The sequence below is a fragment of the Oryctolagus cuniculus genome, chromosome 12 (assembly GCF_964237555.1).
Source record: "Oryctolagus cuniculus chromosome 12, mOryCun1.1, whole genome shotgun sequence".
NCBI classification, from domain to species: Eukaryota; Metazoa; Chordata; class Mammalia; order Lagomorpha; family Leporidae; genus Oryctolagus; species Oryctolagus cuniculus.
Window position 1 is genome coordinate 12,664,225 of NC_091443.1, and position 19,203 is coordinate 12,683,427.

At 43.0% G+C, this 19,203-nt stretch overlaps 1 long non-coding RNA gene across 1 annotated transcript; it reads right to left on the minus strand.

Moving 5' to 3' along the window:
• Positions 1-4,881: 4,881 nt before the first annotated feature.
• On the minus strand, positions 4,882-18,747 carry LOC138844601 (uncharacterized). The gene is made up of 2 exons (XR_011380568.1): positions 7,317-18,747; positions 4,882-6,605 (listed from the first exon to the last, which is right to left on the minus strand). It is a non-coding gene; the product is annotated as an uncharacterized lncRNA (long non-coding RNA).
• Between the last annotated feature and the right edge of the window lie 456 nt (positions 18,748-19,203).

The following is a 19,203-nucleotide window of genomic DNA, read 5'->3' on the forward strand; positions in this document are numbered from 1 at the left end:
AAAAGACACATAAGAAAATGCTCAGGATCACTAGCCATTAGGGAACTGCAAATCAAAATCATGATGAGGTTTCACCTCACCTCAGTTAGAATGGCTCTCATACGGAAATCAACAAACAAATGCTGGTGAGAATGTGGGGAAAAGGTACCCTAATCCACTGTTGGTGGGAATGTAAACTGGCATAGCCACTGTGGAGACAGTATGGAGATACCTCAGAAATCTGAATATAAACCTACCACATGATCAGCCACCCCACTCTTGGGAATTTACTCAGACCAAAAGAAATCAGCCTATGAAAGAGTTATCTGTACCTCCATGTTTATTGTAGCTCAATTAACAATAGCTAAGATATGGAATCAACATAGTAGTCGATCAACTGTTGACTGGATAAAGAAATCATGGTATGTGTATGTGTATATATATATGTATATATATGTGTGTGTATATATATATATATATATATGGAGTACTACTCAGCTGTAAAAAAAAAGGAAAAAGAAATCCTGTCTTTTGCAACAAAATGGGTTTAACTGGAAACCATTATACTTAGTTAAATAAGCCAGTTCCAAACAGTCAGATATCATACGTTTTCCCTGATCTGTGGTAACTAATAGAGTACCTAAAATGTAATGTATTGGAGTGAAATGGACATTTTGAGATTTGATGATTGCTTACAGTCCAAACACTCTGCCCTTGTCTCTTCTGTTGAGGACAGTGTTTTATTTCTTCATACTATTTGTTGAATGCTTATTTAGTGTAGGGTTAACTTTATGATCATTAAATCAACTGAAAGATCTTTGTAAAAACTAAGTAGGAGTGGTAGAGGGAGGAGAAAGAAGCTCTGGAGCATGGGTGGGAGGGAACGTAGGGTAGGAAGTATCACGATGTTCCTAAATCTGTATACATGAAACACATGAACCTGTATACCTTAAATAAAATAAACACTAAAAAAAGATCAATCCCTTTAATAATGGCTACTAAAAATTTCAATACTTTGGAAAAAATTTATCCAAGGACATGAAAGACCTCTACAATAAAAATGACATAACACTAATGAAAGAAATAGAAGACAGAAAAAAAAAGAAAAATATTCTATGTTCATGGATTGGAAGAATTAATGTATTACTACAATGTCAATACTACCCAAACAATATATAGATTCAATGTGATTCCAATCAAAGTTCCAAGGACATTTTTCATAGATCTAGAAAAAGAATCCTAAATTTCATATGGAAACACAAAAATATCCTGAATAGCAAAACAACCTTAAATGATAAAACAAAGGCAGTGGTATTACACCACCAGATTTTAAGACATATTGCAGGGCTGCTATAATCAAAACAGCCTGGTACTGGCACAAAAAGAGACATGGAAACCAAGGGAACAGAATAGAATTCCCAGAAATTAATCTACACATCTATTACCAACTTTAAAATCATTCCCTGAAGAAAGGACAGTCTTCAACAAATGGTATTGGGAAAATAGGATTTCTACATGCAGAAGTTTGGAAAAAGACCCGTACCTAGCACCCTATACAGAAATCAACTAACACTGTATCAAGGATATAATTCTAAGATATGAAACCGTCAAGTTACTAGAGGAAATCACAGGGAGAAATGCTTTAGGACACTGGCCTGCCCAACAGTTTCTTGAATAAGATGCTAGAAGCACAAGCAATAAAAGCAAACACACAGAAATGTACAGCTTCTATACAGCAAAAAAAAAAAAAATTAAATAAATGAAGAAACAACTGACAAGAATGGGAGGAAATATTTGCAAATTATGCATCCAATAAAAGATTAATATCCAGAATATTATCAGGAGTTCAATAAACTCAACAACAAAGCACATGATCCAGTTAAGAAATTGGGAAAGGATAGGATTTTTCAAAGGGCAAAGTACAAATGACCAACAGATACATGAAAAAATGCTCAAAAGTATGATCCATCAATGAAACGCAAATAAAAACCACAATATCATCCACCCTAGTTAGAATGATTATCATCTATAAATCCAAATACATGTTGGCAAGAATGTGGAGAAAAAGGTACCCTAAAAATTGCTGGAGGAAATGCAAACTTGTCCAACCACTATGGAAGACAGTATGGAGACTTCTCATAAAATTAAAAATAGATCTACCTACCTTATGACTCAGCTCTTCTACTACTGGGAATATATCCAAAGAAATCAAAAGAGTTACCTGTACTTCCGTTTTATGGCAGCTCAATTCACATTAGCTAAGATATGGAATCAATCTAGATTTCCATCAACTGAACTGGATAAAGAAAATGTGTTACATGAACATGCTGTAAAATTACCCAGATATAAAAATACTGAAGCCCTGACATTTGCAACAAAACTGATAAGAGAAATAGGCCAGGCCCCAAAAGGCAAATATCAATATTTTTTGTTATTTGTGTTAGTTAATATATAGAGAGAATATAAAAATTGTGTAGATGTCTTATCTTTGTATATATAGTTAGTGTTTTACTGAATCATACCATGCAAATGATAGTCTACTCTTACTTCATGTGTTAAAAAAAAGAAATGGGGGTTAACAGTGAGGACTCTTGGCTTGTTGTGAATTTGGGTGCTATTTATTAGTATGATCTGATAAAAAAACTCATTTGAAAAGTTATGTACATTTCTTGGTATGTATTTTAATATAAATAAATTCACATGAAACAGTGAATTTTTAAAAAGATTTTATTTATTTATTTGATAGGTAGAGTTACAGTGAGAGGGAGAGACAGAGAGAAAGGTATTCCTTCCATTGGTTCACTCCCCAGATGGCTGCAATGGCTGGAGCTGCACTGATCCGAAGCCAGGAGCCAGGTGCTTCTTCTGGGTCTCCCACACAGGTGCAGGGGCCTAAGGACTTGGGCCATCTTCCACTGCTTTCCCAGGCCATAGTAGAGAACTGGATTGGAAGAGGGGCAGCCAGGACTAGAACCGGTGCCCATATGGGATGCCAGCGCTGCAGGCAGAGGATTAACCTACTGCACCACGGAGCCGGCCCCAGTGAATTTTTCTACATGTAAAAGGCAGTTTCTTGCATCTTACTAAGCTTTTATAGCTAAGAAAGCAGTTTTCAGAATATTTAGTACACTAAATGGTGGGAAACCTACGGCATGTTTTATCTATAAAAGGTAAAACGCTGGATTTTGGGTATTCTTTACCCTTATGTAAGTTCATGTATTGCTAATTTCTACTCCAACAAAACCCCTACATATCACGTTACGGGCAGTCAAAATCTTCATTGTCCTCTTTTGCTCTTGAATTTAAATGCTAATATATTTATATCCACAGATTAATTAAGAAATGCATTTATTCTCTGTAAAAGCTTAATAAAAATGTAAACGGTAATATAAATGGCAAATTAATTAATCACTTTTAGAGAGAGAGAAGGAACTGTGGAATAGTTTAAAATTGCTCATAAGATGTTAATAGGAGGGAGTCCAGCAGTTTGCTCATATTTTAAAGACTATTTAATTAAGTTCTATTTGTGTCACACCTAATCAAGCTGCTATTTATATGTGTATAATCAGTGTTTGGGTATATGCATGTGTGTGAATCTGCACATATGTATATGCATTTGTGTATGTGTGTGTTTGTGCTGCTCTTAGGTTCAACATTTCAGTACAAGGGGTCAGAAGGCTTTATAGTTGGGGAGAAGACATGAAAACCATATCACCAGGATTTAGGGGAAGGCAAAGGTGCTGCTGCTGCAGCCCTGAACACAGTATGGGAAGAGAGCCTTCGGGCTGCCACCTGCAGTCCTGTGCAGTCAAAGAAACGCTCCAGGTCATCCTCATTTCTTCCCCAGAGAAATTTTGCTCTTTCCTGCATCAACATGTCTTCTGTGTTCTCCTCCCTCGCAGCACAACCTTCGGCCCACAGTTAGCCTTTAAAGCCTTTTTAAAGAATTAAAGATGAAAAGAAAGGAAAAAACCACCTCACCACTCCACTCATTTGTTTTAACATCACTTAGGAAAGATATTAAGAATTTTGTTCAATATAAAATAATGTAGTGCTTTTTAAGTCAATGTGATCATTGCTTGGCTTCCTGCTCCCAAATTCAAATTCAAATTTTACCTTAAATTAATGGAGGACATTGAGAAACCGTGAGAGTACATCCCACAGAGAAGACAAGTGACAGCTGCTGGATACAGCTTGGCTGTTTTAACAAACCCAAGGCAAATGCTTTTGCAAATCAGCATCCAAGTGGAACTGAGGCTCCAAGGGTCAGAGACACTATATTTTCACCCATTTCCCCATACCTCAGACAGTATCTGATTCAAAGTGGGTGCTCAAAACTCTTGAAAGATTGAATGAATAACTGGGGGTGAAGAGGTGGATTTTTTTTTTTGTATAAACTACAGAGTAAGGAAAGATCTGCTATGGGCATGCCAATCCCATGGCCAGTCTCAGTCTGGGATACTGTCCTTTGTACAGATGCTAGGCATTGAGCCAGACATATCATTAGGAGCAAAAGGCTCTGCAACCCTCTCAGGACCATAAAGATAAGGAAGCAGTTCATTCAGAACTCCTTCGAGAATGGAAGAGGGTGTGGGCTGAAGTGTGGTAGATGGGGAGAGGGAAGGTCTGCAGGCTCTCTGTCTCTCTGCACCCAGGAACACCTGTGAAGTTTCCCAGGCTGCCACAGTTCCAAGAGCCCCTGCAGACATGCATTTGGTGGCGATTTGTGGAATTTGCAGAAAATGGGAAGCTCCTGCCACAAAAGGACATGAGTGCCCACGAAATGGCTCTGAGAGCTCTTCAGGCTGGAAACAGGAGGTGCACAAAAGTGTTCTTAAATGCAGTTCTGGGCTGGCGCCACGGCTCACTAGGCTAATCCTCCGCCTTGCGGCGCCGGCACACTGGGTTCTAGTCCTGGTAGGGGCGCCGGATTCTGTCCCGGTTGCCCCTCTTCCAGGCCAGCTCTCTGCTGTGGCCCGGGAGTGCAGTGAAGGATGGCCCAAGTGCTTGGGCCCTGCACCCCATGGGAGACCAGGAGAAGCACCTGGCTCCTGCCTTCGGATCAGCGTGGTGCGCCAGCCACAGCGTGCCGGCCGCGGCGGCCATTGGAGGGTGAACCAACGGCAAAGGAAGACCTTTCTCTCTGTCTCTCTCTCTCTCTCACTGTCCACTCTGCCTGTCAAAAAAAATGCAGTCTGGCTGCATCATGCAGCCCGCAGCATAGGGGGATATGGGGTGACAGGTTGCGTGGAGTGGTGGCCCCAATTAGGGAGATGTGGCCATGAAGCCAGAGGCATGGGGATGTGGTCTGAAGATCTGGCCGTGGCATATAGGCAGGAAACTAGAGCACCTACAGCCAGCAACACCCGCTCCAGAGGTGGCCAGAGAGTGAGGTATTGTTAAGAAGAATTACAGACTTCTAGGATCTCTTTCTTTGCTATTATTCCTTTTCTTTTTTAAATCAACTAAATCACACATGGTCTCTGGATAAATAAAACAATAAATTATGAGGGGCAACAAGGAAAAAGCCTCCTTTGCTAGGCTCCATTCCTGATTGTACAGAAATTCAGCTGGGAGCTGCAGGGGCCCAGCCAACACCTGCTGCAATGGGCTGGATGCTCCTATTAGAAGGGAACTTGAAGAATCACTATGTTCCTAGATCTGCATATATGAAATGCATGACGCAAGGTCAGATTACAACCCGGGGACAATGACACATGCAGAGGCCCTGGGGCTTCCAAGTGGTCATCTGCAAGGAAAGTTCCAGGCCCCTGGCCAGATGACCAGGCCACAGTGAACCAAGTTCCGCAGCCCTCTGATGTTAGGAGTGAGAAGAGAGTGGGAAAGATGCTGCGCCCCCAGCAGTGTGGCCCCTTCTCCCGGACAGAACTCTACCACAGGAGCCAAGCATGAGGCAGAGACTTAGGAGAGTGGGACAGAAACAGACAAAGGATACAGGAGGCAAGGACCAGCAACCCTGCCAGAGGGGAGAGGAGACCCTGCAGAGCTTCAGTAACTCAGGAAGGTGCGGGAGGGAGCAAGGGTGGAAGCAACCAGGTGGTGGGCGATGGGACAGGTGAGGAGGCAGAGCCAAGGCCAGAGGTGACCCTTGCCTCTCATATCCCTCTGTCTGGTTTTGGGGCCCTACTTCCCAGCTCAAACCTCCCTTGGTGGAGGTACACTGCAGAGCTGGGGGCACAATCTCCATTTTTCTAGTATGATAAAAATCCTAGCATATGTTCTTAGGTGATGTATGTTTCATATACCATAGGTATTTTTCCAAGTCATCAGACAGAGCTGGTTGCATAGCTTTCCATTGTGTAGAGGAACTGTGATTTACATAACTGGTTCCTTTCTATGGGCTTTGTCCTTTTATTTTAAAGCAAATTTAAAAGACCTTGGCCTGCCCATCCTGGCCTGCACAGGAAGAGGCTGCTGTAGGAAACATTCCTGGATGTGGAGTTGTTGGGTCAACGTGGAATCGCCTGTAAAATCTACATAGATGCTGATACACTGTCATCCAGGAATCCTATACCAACCTCCACTTCATTACTCACCATGTGAGTAGCCATCTCTCATGCCCTTGCCCAGGCTGGGCATCTTCAGTCTTTAAAATGTCTGCCAACCTGGTAAATAAAATGTGGTACCTTGGAGTTCTTTGCTGTTGTTTTTAAGTTGTACCTCTCTGATTACTCATAGGAGTGAAAAACTTTCGACATGCACACAAGCCACTTGCATTTCTTCTGTGAGCTCCTGATTAATTTCATTGGTTTTCCTTAGTGATTTGCAGCACCCTTTATGTGTTTTGGACTTAAAACTTTAAATTAATTTCTCACCACTGGCTGCTGTCTTCTCAGTTTTTTTAAATGATTTTTACCCAAAGAAGCCAAAAATTAATGAAATAGAATCTGTAGACATTCTACTATGTTTCTATGGCTTGTGGGTTTTGTGCCTTATTTAAAAAGCCCTTCTTCCCCCAAACGAATGCGATAATCTATTTTTAATTATTATTGTAGGTATTCTCTCCTAATGTTCATATCTTAACACATTTGGAATTGTCTGCATGTGGTGAGAGATTTAACTAGTGAATTGCTTCCACATGGATGGCCAAGTGTTAATCATGACCTTTTTTTAATTACAGATCTAAAATACAAAACACATATGCTATACACTAAATATGCCTTTGATGCCATCCTAAGGAGGTAGGGAGGGATGTCAGGAACTGGGATGGTGCCGGAGAGGGCTTCAACAAACTGAGACTAAGTTTCTGCTACTCACAGAATGAGAACTTGCATAGACTGAGACAGACCATCATTTTTGCCCACCTGGAATCATACCTGCTACAGTAGCAGCAGAAGGGCAGTGGTGGGAGACTCCAATGACCAAAGTGGAAGAAGCGACTGACTTTCACCTGTATTCTGGTTGTTCGAGGACAGATTCACACATCATGGAAAGATCAGATATGATGGTTTAGGGAAAAGAGGTTTAGCGGTAGGTAGGTTCTCCTGTTGAAGCCACCTAAAATTAAGTTGAGACAGAGGCAGTGGTCGGTGGCAAGAAAATAAAGAAATAAAGAAATAAAGCTTACTGGAAAAGACTCCAAGAGAAACGTGGGTATGGCATCTGGCCATATCCGCCAGATCCAAAGCCAGTGTAGGACAGAGGAACCCGAGCTTCACATAGCAAAGGACAGTGACCGTTCCCCATTTAAGACAGTCCTGGAGTCCCCCAGCCTACCACAGGTAGGCAGCAGGCTGAGAAAGTTGCCAGCCCTCAAGGAGGCCGTGGTCTCCAATGCCCTCTTCTCTGTGGAGTGTGGAACCAAGACCAGGAGCATAGTCGATGAGGAAGTCCTTGCTGAAGAGCAGAATGATTGAGGGAATGGGTTCTCACAGTCTCTTCCCAGTGGGATCTTATGATTTATATGGCCACGGACACTACCTGTCTCCCAATCTTCTCCCTTCTGAATGGGAGTGCTCACTGCAATGATTAGGTCCTCGTTCTACCACTATACGTTGTGTGTATGTGCTTGTGTTTGTAGGGTTGGTGGTGTCCACTAACTTGTCCTTTCAGTTCACAGATCTCCAGAATAAGAGAAAATATATCTGCATCTTAGAAAGAGACTACTGGACATCATGAAGATACCCTGACTGTGAAGTTGATGGAACTTTGATATTTGTAGAAAAAAAGAATGAATCAAATATTTGGGGTCCAGAAGGATAGATTGTGATGGGTGCTAAAACTGTTCACTAATGGGGTGGGTATGTGGCACAGTAGGTTAAGATGCCATTTGTGACGATGACATCCCATATTGGTGTACTGGTTTGAATCCTGGTGCTCTGCTTCTGATCCATCTTCCTGCTAATGCACCTCGAGAGGCAGCAGACAATGCCCCAAGTATTTGAACCCCTGACACCCACACGGGAGACCAGGATGGAGTTCCTGGATCCTGGCATTGGCCTGGTCCAGCCCTGGCTGTTGCAGGCATTTAGGGAGTAAACTAGTGGATGGATAAATGATCCTCCCTGTCACTTCTCTATCTCTCCCTGTCTTTCTATCACTCTGCCTTTTGGATAAATAAACAAATCTTTGAATTTTTGTTAAATGTTCATTAGTATCTCCTTTTTGTTCTACTTCCAGCCACTTGGAAGAACTGCAATTCCTGGCCTCACTGAAGCAACATGTGGACAATTAACTTCCTCTGGCCATGAAATATGAGGAGTGACACCTATCATTTTCACTGGACGCCACTTAATTGGTAACTTTCCAGTTGGCAGCTATACCATCAGCCTAGATGTGAATGATATGCAGGAACCTCATGAACTAGGAGATAAAAATAAATCTTTGTGGTTTAAGCAACTGAAGTTTTGGAGATATTTGTTACTATATCTAACTTAAACTAATTAAAAGTATATTCATTTATTCCCATGGCTTCAGACACTTCCTCTATATTGAAGACTCTCAGATTTAGAATTCTAATGCATTCTTCAACCCTGAGCTAGAATTTTTTTTTTTTTTTTTGCATTGCCTTTCTCAGCCTATGGAGTTCAAGTGCCAAAGTCTCAATATTGGGCTCCCTCTCCTTCTCTATCTACACTCTCTTCAGTAACATAATTTTACCCCATACCAGGTGTGAAATATCATTTATACACCAGTGCCTTCCAAATTTAAAACTTAGTTCCAATTAATACCCCTCAGGTACATCACACCTTATTCCTGAATAGTGCTACCGTTACTCTGGACTCTCAAAACCGAGCCCAGATTGTGTCTGCCTCCTGAATTTCACTCTTGAATTGACATTATCACCCAACAGAAAAAAAGACCCTTGAAAACATTGAAACATGCGTACACAAACTAAAAAGGGTTTACATTTTTCCCACTTAAGTTGTAAGACTGGGGAAAAGGTAATACTGTTTAAAAATTTTGAACAGTGTTAAGAAAAGAAGGAAGGGGGTGGACGTTGTAGTGTACCAGGCTGAAGCCACCACCTGCATCCTGTATTGGAGTGCCTGGCCCAAGTCTTGGCTACTCCATGCCTTTGATAGAGCTTCCTGATGATGCTCAGGGAAGGCAGCAGATGAAAGTCCAAGTCCTTGGGCTCTCGGGAGCCCTGGATGGGGTTTCCTGGCTCCTGGCTTTGGCCTGGTCTAGCCCTGGCTGTTGTGGGCATTTGAAGAGTGACCAGCAGATAGAATATCTCTCTTCCCCTTCCCCCCTACTTTTTATTATTTTCAAATAAATAAGCTTTTTTTTTTAAAAAAAGAAAAGGAAGGGAAAAAGAAAGGTATATGAAAATTGATCACATCAAACAGAATGTAAAAACTGAAAACAAAGTTATTACACTTCACGAGTAGCCTTATTCAGTACATGATATTTGAGATGCAAGACTGAACTCTCTACTTAGTACAGAGGTAACTGTATGTGTATAAAGTTAATTGAAAATAGATCTTAGTAAATTATAAGAATGGGAATAGGAGAGGGAGGAGGAAGAAGGGTGGGAGGGCAGGTATGTTGGGAAGAATCACTATGTTCCTAAAGTTGTATTTATGAAAAGCATGAATTTTGTATTCCTTAAATAAAAGGTTTCCGGGGGGCAGAATGTAAGTCAGATCCTGTCCTCAGATATTGGTGGGTGTTGTGGTGCAGAACTTGGGAAGTGCACTTGGGAAGGCTGCATCCCACATCTGAGTGCATTTGAGTTCTGACTGCTCTGCTTCTAATCCAACTTCCTGCTAATGTAACCTGGGAGTTAGCAGATGGTAGTTCAAGTGCCTAGGCCTCTGCCATCCATGTAGGAGACATGGATGGAGTTTCAGGATACTGGCTCCAGACTGGCCCAACCTTGGCTGTTGTGGGCATTTGGGAAGTGAACCAGTGGGTGGAACCTGCTGCTGCAACTCTTTGTTGCTCTTTTAAGTAGATGAAAATAGATTAATAAACACTAAAAGAAATATGCCCTGGATAAGATATGTAGGACACCAAGTCACTGGGCAACTTTTTCGGGAGTTGCCATGACTGCAAACATTCACAGCACCTGCCAGCCAAAAGCACAGTTTGGAGGAGATCTGAGTTTAGAACTGACAGCAACATTGCAACATTGTCAAGGTTGTTTGTTTTTTTTTTTTTTTTTTTTTTTTTTTTGACAGGAAGAGTTAGAAATTGAGAAAGAGAGACAGAGAAAGATCTTCGTTCCATTGGTTCACAACCCCCCCTCCCCCTAAATGGCTGCTATGGCCGGTGCGCTGCACCGATCTGAAGCCAGGAGCCAGGTGCTTCCTCCTGGTCTCCCATGCAGGTGCAGGGCCCAAGCACTTGGGCCATCCTCCACTGCTTTCCCAGGCCACAGCAGTGAGCTGGACTGGAAGAGGGGCAACTGGGACAGAACTGGCGCCGCGACCAGGACTAGAACCCAGAGTGCCAGTGCAGCAGGTGGAGGATTAGCCTAGTGAGCCGCGGCGCTGGCTGTCAGGCTTTCTTATCAACAACCTGCAAGGGGCTGACTGTTGATCTGGGGCCCAATTTCTAGGAAAAGCTATTTGAATCCAAGAAAAGTCAAACAACAGGAAAATACACCTGCCCTGCTTTGCTACTATGACCTATTATGATACATGGAAAAGTCTGAAATCTTCACTTACATCTCCTGTCAAGCCTGTGGCTCAAAACCAGAGTGGTGAGGCCTACTGTGAGGGAGGCAGCAGCTGTAGGAGAGGCCAATGCCACCTTGTGTAGCCAGGCCCAAGAATTCACTGTTCCCTAGGAGACTCTTCCCCACCAGATCTCAAACCATATTCAGCACAAGAGCTTGATCATACACAGTTCCCACCCTGCTATCCCCGCCCAAAAATTTGTGTTGCTCAAGCCTCCAACCCAACCATACCACTGGTTCACGTTCCTACCATTTCTGACCTTCCCAAGGCAGAGCCTGTGCTGATATGTAAGCCTGCCTCTAGGTCTATGTCTGAGCTCTCTGATTTCTTCCATAGTGTCTATCCCATATAAGAATAATACACATTATAGTTAATGTTAATTAAAAATGCTGATATCTAACACACAATTTGCTTTGTTCTTTTCTTCACTGCCGTCTAGACTACTTAGACCTTTGATAATCAAAAAGTATTTTAGAATTCATTTTTCAGGTTCCATAGAATGCCATGTTGAAATCTGGGGGGATTCAAGCTGTATTTAAAGACTGACTTGGGGCCGGCGCTGTGGCTCAATAGGCTAATCCTCCGCCTTGCGGCGCCGGCACACCGGGTTCTAGTCCTGGTCGGGGCGCCGGATTCTGTCCCGGTTGCTCCTCTTCCTGTCCAGCTCTCTGCTGTGGCCCAGGAGTGCAGTGGAGGATGGCCCAAGTGATTGGGCCCTGCACCCGCATGGGAGACCAGGGGGAAGCACCTGGCTTCTGGCTTCAGATCAGCACAGTGCACCAGCCTCAGTGGCCATTGGAGGGTGAACCAACGGAAAGGAAGACCTCTCTCTCTCTCTCTCCCACTCTGCCTGTAAAAAAAAAAAAAAAAGACTGACTGGGGAGGAACTGTTGCCTCAATGCACTGAGTCTGGCAATTCAAAAGAGACTGCAATGAATAGCTCTTAGTCATTAACCTGGTGCCAGCTGGCTTCAGCTTTGGCCATTCCTCCGAAGCTATTGTTGCTGAGATCAATGGGACAGCCATGTTTCCAATCCCATGGGGATTTCACTCCTCATTTGCTAGATCTGTGTGCCGTGTTCAGTGCTTTTCATGAACCCTTTTTTTAATGCTCTCTTTACTTGTCTCCATAGCATTTGTTCTCCTGGTTTGTCTACAGCTTCTCAGATGTTCATTCTTTGCTGGTCCTTCCACGGCAATCTGACCTGTAATTAGCACAGTTCTTTAGGGTTCATTCTGAGCTCTCTCTTATGCATTTATGCTTTCTTCATAGATAAAGTTGTCAGTACTTATGTCTTTAAATACTATCCAAATGGCAACAATTCCCAAATTTATATTTCCAGCCCCAAATTCTCTTGCGATGGTCATATCAATCTTTTAGATCTGAGTACATATATGACATCTCCACTTTGATAGACCACAGTTACCTCAGATATAGTGAGATTAAAATCATGTCCTGTTCCCTCACTGAATCAGCCTCTTCTTCAATTTTCCCTCTTTTAATAAACTCTTTTTTTCCATATATTCAGTTGATCAAGCCAGTGTAACAACCCATTCTTGATCTTGATCTTCTCCCGTTAAAACTTACCGGTGACTTAGAGATGGAGTTGCTACCTTCAAAATAGCACTGGGTCTATTTGCTTCTCTCCATCCTCACTTCTACCCCTCTGCCCTGATGACTGCAGATCACACTGCTGCTCTTCACCCCACTCCAATCCATTCTCCACTGGGCAACTTGCCAGGCCTTTGAACTTGGAACATGCCTGCCTTCCCCTTACCTTAAATTCTAAAGTGGAATCCTATGGAATCCAGCTGCCCTAAGAAGCACTTGTGACACCACCCCTGTCTGGGTCCCTCCCCATTTCTCTTTCCTTTTTTTTTTTTTTAAAGATTTATTTATTTATTTGAAAGTCAGAGTTACACAGAGAGAGGAGAGGCAGAGAGAGAGAGAAAGGTCTTCCATCCGCTGGTTCACTCCCCAGTTGGCCGCAACGGCCAGAGCTGTGCTGATCTGAAGCCAGGAGTCATGAACCTCCTCTAGGTCTCCCACATGGGTGCAGGGCCCCAAGGACTTGGGCCATCTTCCACTGCTTTCCCAGGCCATAGCAGAGAGCTGGATTGGAAGTGGAGCAGCCGGGTCTCGAACCGGTGCCGAAATGGGATGCTGGCACTTCAGGCCAGGGTGTTAACCCACTGCGCCACAGTGCCCCGCCCCCCATTTCTCTTTATATTACTTTTACTTTATTCTTCACACTTCTGCTGCCTATCATTCAAACATTCCCAGGACACCTCCCCTTTGGCCTGAAATCTTTCCCTTAGTGATTCACACACATCCTTCAGGTCCTATGTCACTTGTTCAAAGACTTTCTTGGTTAAATGATGTCATCTAAATGTTATGACATCTTTTTCATAGAACTTGCTTATCCCCATCATTGTGCTTCTTATCAACTGCAGTTAAATGCACGTGTGTCAAAACCCTTATCCTTCATTTAACTATGAACTCCATGCAGAGATGCCCCAGGACTGTTACTGACCGTTGGTGAGCAAGCAGTTGACTCAATGCCCACAACACAAACACCCAGAATTGCCAACTAAGCACCAATGTCTCTGTACATTGAACAAATAAATTCTGTCCCGGTTGCCCCTCTTCCAATCCAGCTCTCTGCTATGGCCTGGGAGTGCAATGGAGGACGGCCCAAGTGACTGGGCCCTGCACGCGCATGGGAGACCAGGAGAGGCACCTGGCTCCTGGCTTCAGATCAGCGTGGTGCACCGGCTGCAGCGGCCATTGGAGGGTGAACCAACGGCAAAAGGAAGACCTTTTTCTCTGTCTCTCTCTCTCACTGTCCACTCTGCCTGTAAAAAAAACAGAAAACAAAAAACAAAAAAACTAAGTTTTGTAGCTGTGATGCCCCACAGATCAGCAAACAAGTGTGAACTGTTTGGCCTGGCTTTTCTCCTAACTCTGATACTGACTGTCATGAGAAAGAGGAGTTAACAGAACAATAAGTTCAACGTCCAGCACATGACAAGAAAAACATTATGGTCACAGCCATTCATGTAACTACAGAAGCTTGAATTTAGTAGAAAAGCTCTTCCATTTAAAGCCAAAATAACCTTACAACTCTGATACAGAGTTTATCTTAGAGGGCATTCCAGGCGGCACCTGGTGGAGAAAGGTGCAGCTAAAATTGGGTATTATTTTCATCCTCCACTTTCATATTTTAATCTTCTGCTTCCTGTACCCTTAATTCCATATCTTTCACATGCTTGGTGGGAATTCCTTTATAAACCCTTTATGAGGTCATCTGCATCTTTCTGTTATCACAGCACATATCCTACTAGCTTTTAAATTCTGATACTATGTACTGTAGAGTGCAACCTCCAAACCAGAGTTCCAGTTACAGATCTGTGTTCATTGTCAGATTTCTCAACTTTACTGTCCACATCTGCTGTGCCATCCCCTCTCCACAGGCTCCTCCACCCCATGTCATTTCCCTTCCATTCTTATTTTTCCCACTGGCTCTCAGAGATACTTTCTTTCCCCCTAACTTTCCCAGGATACTAACGATCCCTGCTGCATTTGTGTTCCCCTGAAAATTTATATGTTGAAACTTAACTGCCAAGGTAGAGATTTGGAGGGAAGGCCTCTGGGAAGTGATTCAGTCATGTGTTAGAGTTCATGATGGGCTTAGGGCCCATAGAGAAAGAGACATGAAAGAGCTTTCTTTCTGTCTGCTCTCTGCCATGTGAGGACAGTACAAGGAGTGAGCAGTCTACAAACCAGGAAGGGGATCCTCACCAGAACTTGATGATGCTGGCACCAAACATGGGCTTCCCAGCTTCAGAACTGTGACACCTAAATTTTGTTAAGCCACTCAGTTAACAGTATGCTGTTAGAGCAACCCAAGTTGACTGAGTACCCTCTACCTAAAGCTCTTGCCTTTATTATGTTATTTTATTCTTCTTTCTTTCTCCCTGGTGCCCCTGTTCTCCCAACCATAATGCTGGCTCTCTTCCTTCTGTAACTTCTGTGTTAGGAACCCCTGCATGTCTTGCTTGGGAGAATTAATCCATTTACCTCTAAGATTTCAAGTATTCCCTATGTGTTTGCCTCTGAAACATCTACCTACCAGCAAGACTCTCCATTCAAACTCAGTCATGTTTTAATTGTCTACTGCAGAATTTTATTTTTGGGGGCACACAGGGAAGCAACCATGTCTGATGACATGCAGTCAAGTTTGGCTCCTGCAAACAGTTGGTTAGAACAGTCTTGGCAGGGATGACCTGGGCTAAAATCCAACACTTCTATTTCTCAACTGTGCGACTTCATGCAGGACACTTGGGCTTTCTAAAACTTGGGAGTGTTCTTAGGACTGTGACATCATCTGGATCACCACCCAGATCACAGAGCCCACAGCCAGCACAGAGTAAGCCTCACAAGGTCTATGGGACTTAAGTGAATGATGGAGACAATGAATGAAGGGGCAGTGAGGACCAAGAGGGTTGGAACATTTTCTCTCTGGAGAAGAATGAATTAGCACTTTGGTCAAGTTGCTGAAATGTTAAATAAAAAATGTACATGTTAAATACACTTAGGAAGGCACCCAAGGCACTTCTTCCTATGAGTTGAAATGGTCTCTAGGAGTTTCCTTTTGTGTGTGGCACCAAACTACAGGGATTGTGGACCCCTGTCATGCCTTGCTTAAAAGAATTCATCCACTGAATAAGCAGGTGGGAGGTCTCTGCCTGTTTCTCTAATACAAAGTAATAAAAACAGACTAACTGCTCCCTCACCATCTCCCTTACTCCAGGGCCTTAGTCTCCTATGTTCATTTTTCAAATGCAGTGATCCAAACAGACAGAACATCTGAAGTCAATGAGACTTTGTAAACCAGCAGGAACTGTGCAATACAATCTTAGTGTCCTAGGAGAATTTGCTCCTCACGTATGGAGTTGGGACCTACTCAGTGCTACGTGGCTGGAGAGAGCTGAGACCAATGAGGTACTGAGAGAAGTGAAGTCTGGCCCTGGGGGAAGCCAGCACTAAAGGAGCATATCCTGCCTCCTGGGGACTGTGCCTGTAGTTGTGTCATGCTTCATGCTTACATCAAGGACAGGTTGTACTTAGTGGCCTAACTTCAGTTTAATAAGCCACTGAAGATCGAAGATGGCGGAATAGAGAGGGAGGGAGCACAGCGAAGGTCCACTAAGGGAAGGTTCAAAGAGGGATGAGAATTTGTAGTTTTTAAGCCCTTCCTGAAACTGGGGAGATAGGGTGGACACGCGAGGAGGATGTGGACGCCTGAGACTCAGGACACCAGCAGGAGTGTGTACGCACCAGCGCTGGAAGCCGAGGTGAGATGGAGCGCTCGCCCAGCACCGCGGCACAGCTGCCGCCGCCCCTCCCCCAACACACCCTGGGACGGACACTGAGACACGCACGACTGAGTGGGGGAGGAGATAGAAAACGGAACAGAGTGAGTGGCGCCTGTGGAGAGAGTGCACGATTCAGGGATACTAATTGAGAGACTGAGTAAGCCAGTATCTCTTGGTGCCTCCCCCGAGCTCCAGCGGGCAGGAAGCAGCCATTTTGTCTGTTTACATTTGGGCTTAAAGGAGAACTGTCTTTGCCTCTATACTAACCTTCGGAGGTGGAGCCCAAAGGTGGAGCGGAGCAACAGGACATTTCTTGCTCCACGGAGGGCAGCTCAAAGCCCTGAGACCCGTCTACTCAAGTTACAAGAAAAAAAAAAAAACAACTGAATAGCGCCTGCTGGTGGGGAAAAAGTGCAGGATCCAGAGCTGCAGTGGGCAGAGAGCAGCCATCCTGTCTGTTTACGTGCGGGCTGTATAGAGCAGCCTGCTTACACTGGATACTGGTAGAGACTCACAACAGCCTACAGTAGAGGGAAATCAACCTGAAAAATCACCCAGACAGTATGCCAAAAAACAAAACAAAAACCCACAAAAATATAGAACATATAAACTTGCCAAAGGAGCAGGCTAAACCAACCATAACAGAGGCAGAAGAAGAAGAAGTTGAAAACATGCCAGAAAAAGAATTCAGAAAATTAATAATCAGAATACTTAGAAATAATGAGCAACAGTGTCAAGAGCTGAATGAAAAACAAGCCCAAGGATTAGAGATCTTAAAGAGAAGCCAGAATGAGATACTAGAACTGAAAAACTCAATTGACCATATAAAAAACACCGTGGAATCCCTCGGAAATCGAACAGATGAAATAGAAGACCGAATATCAGAATTCGAAGACAAACTTCCAGAAATAATACAGTCAGTTCAATCGCAGGAAGAAGAAATTAAAAAATTAAAAAATACGGTCGGAGACCTAGAAGATTCAATCAAACAGTGTAATGTTCGGATAATAGGAGTCCCTGAGGGGGTGGAAAGAGAGAATGGATTAGAAGGTGTCTTCAACGAAATAATATCAGAAAACTTTAAACAAAGGCAGCTGGATAACAACACACAAATACAACAGATAGCCAGGACTCCGAACAGAGTAGACCAGAAGAGAAATTCACCACGACACATTGTGGCAACACTCAGTTCAGTGACACACAAAGAACAAATCCTAAAATGTGCCAGAGAAAAGTGACAAATCACATTCAGGGGTAAGGCAATCAGACTCACCCCAGACTTCTCATCGCAAACACTACAGGCAAGGAGACAATGGCATGATATATTTCAAGTTTTAAAAGAAAAACAATGCCAACCTACAATACTATATCCTGCAAAGCTATCATTTATGAATGAAGGGGAAATAAAGATCTTCCATGACAAACAGAAATTGAAAGAATTTGTATCCACGTGTCCAACCCTACAACACTTGCTCAAAGACGTGCTGCACACAGAAATACAAAAACAAGAACTTCACTGCAAAAAAAAAGCGAATGTAGAGTAACCCACAAACAAAGTTCAAAATACATAAGCAGCTCGTTTCAGGAAACATGAAGGGGAAAAGACAGTACTTAACAGTAATCACATTGAATGTGAATGGTCTTAATTCCACGACAAAGAGACACAGACTAGCTGATTGGATAAAGAAAGAGAATCCAACTATATGCTGCCTTCAGGAGACACACCTCATCAGCAAAGATGCACGCAGACTGAAAGTGAAAGGATGGAAAAAGATACTCCAAGCTAATGGAAATCAAAAAAGAGCTGATGTGGCCATCCTAATATCAGACAAAATAGACTTTAACATAAAAACTATTAAAAGAGACAGAGAAGGGCACTATATAATGATTAAAGGATCTATCCAACAGGAAGACATTACTATTATAAATGTATACGCACCTAATTACAGGGCGCCTGGCTACCTGAAAGAATTACTAAAGGATTTAAAGGGAGATATAGACTCAAATACAATAGTAACAGGGGACTTCAACACCCCACTCTCACCAATGGACAGATCAACCAGACAGAAATTCAACAAGGAAACAACTGAGCTAATTGACGCCATAGACCAAATAGACCTAATAGATATCTTCAGAACCCTCCACCCTACAGACACAGAGTTCACGTATTTCTCCCCATTACATGGAACATTCTCTAGGATTGACCATATACTAGGCCATAAAGGGAGCCTCAACAAATTCAAAAAAAAAAACTGAAACTATGCCATGCAGCTTCTCAGACCATAGAGCAGTGAAACTTGAAATCAACAACCCAAGAATCTCTACACCATATGCAAATATATGGAGAATGGACAACATGATCCTAAATGAACAGTGGGTCATCGAAGAAATTAAAAGAGAAATCAAGAGGTTTCTAGAAACAAATGAAAATGATAACACAACCTATCAAAAGCTGTGGGACACAGCAAAAGCAGTGCTAAGAGGAAAGTTTATAGCAATTAGTGCCTACATCAAGAAGCTGGAAAGGAACCAAACAAATGAACTCTCCATGCACCTCAAGGATCTAGAAAAACAGCAGCAAATCAAGCCCAAATCCAAAAGGAGGAAAGAAATACTAAAGATCAGAGAAGAAATAAACAGAATTGAAACCAAAAAAAACAATACAGAAGATCAACAAAACCAGGAGCTGGTTCTTTGA